The sequence below is a fragment of the Mus pahari genome, chromosome 2 (assembly GCF_900095145.1).
Source record: "Mus pahari chromosome 2, PAHARI_EIJ_v1.1, whole genome shotgun sequence".
NCBI lineage: Eukaryota > Metazoa > Chordata > Mammalia > Rodentia > Muridae > Mus > Mus pahari.
The window spans coordinates 161,588,684-161,590,079 of record NC_034591.1 but is presented as its reverse complement, the minus strand read 5'-3'; positions in this window follow the sequence as shown (position 1 = coordinate 161,590,079).

Genomic DNA, 1,396 nt, shown 5'->3' with positions numbered 1-1,396 from the left:
GGATGAAGAGACAACAGCAGAGTTTTCTCCTTTGCAGAACATCACCTAAAAGAAAGAGGCCTGCCTCTCTGGTGCATTTCGAGGCTATTTTCCTAAGGAGTTGAAGCCAGCATACAACACAGAGCCTGGGAGGCTGCTCCTCTCTGCCTTGAAGGCACCCTTCCTCTGTCATTGAGGTTCTACTGCCTGCTCTGGAGTCCCACCTACACTTTCTCCCAGACCTGTCAACACTGCCCCCAGTAACTGCCAGAGAAACCAAGAGGCCTCCACACACCCCGCCCTTGGGGCCTGGCTTATTACCTCTCAACCACCAGCAGCCTGAGCAGGACGGAGGAGAGAGAGAAGGAGAGAAAGAGAATAGGGTCTAAGAGTCTTTCTGTTTGGAGATGTGACCAAAAGGCCAGAGGTTGATGTGAGCGAAAGCTTAATGCCTTTGTTTTTCTGTCCTTGAAGCCAACCAATTCAGCTCTAACTGGTGTGAGAAATGTTCCAGAAATGTCTTCGAGCTGTGAAATCGTTGTTCACAGAAAATATATATATGCTTGGGCAATAAACAGCCTCTGTTTGTTATTGATGTTGTGGTGACAGAGTTTCATATCTCCCAGGCTGGCCTCAAACTCACTCTGTGGAGGACCTAGTTAGTTTGTTGCTCTTTCGTAGCTGTTTTGTTGTTCGGTTGGTTTTGGTTTCACCTGGTGTAGGTGTTATTGTTCCTGTTTATCATTACAGATCACCTCTTTCAAAGCATACTTCTAGAGAACCCTTAGTCTTTGTATGGATGGAAAAGATGCCTCATTTCTCAGCTGAAACAAACCTGGCACTTGAGAGCTGAGGCAGGAGGACCAACATTCAGCTCCAGCTTGGATATAGAAAGCCTGAAATCTCACACAAACCTGAGATCTCACACAAACCCAGGATAAATGGCTACCTGGGGTGCCTATTTAACATTTCACTAGTATCTGTTACAGAATCATCCTGGCTGGCTCACCTGGGCCTTTGCCCTAAACCTCCCTTCCCCTGGCTTCTCCTTCCTATAAAACCCAGCCATTTTGGCTACATGCCCTCCTGGTTCCCAGTGATCTCTTTGACCCCTCTCTCTTCTCTTTCTCTGTCACCATCTACCTCCCTGCCACCTCTCATGGCTCCATTCAGTCTGCAGGTCCCCTGTGGTCTGGATCCTTACAACTGCTTCTGGCTATGATACATAATAAATACAATAAACTTTCTCCTCAGCAATACCTTGGAGCAGTCATGTCCCCATTTTGTTTTGTTTTGTTTTCATCCATAAAGACTCGGATTCTTTTTTAAAATAAAACAAAACCAAGTCAGGTTGGTTGGAGAACTCTCTCTCTCTCTCTCTCTCTCTCTCTCTCTCTCTCTCTCTCTCTCTCTCTCT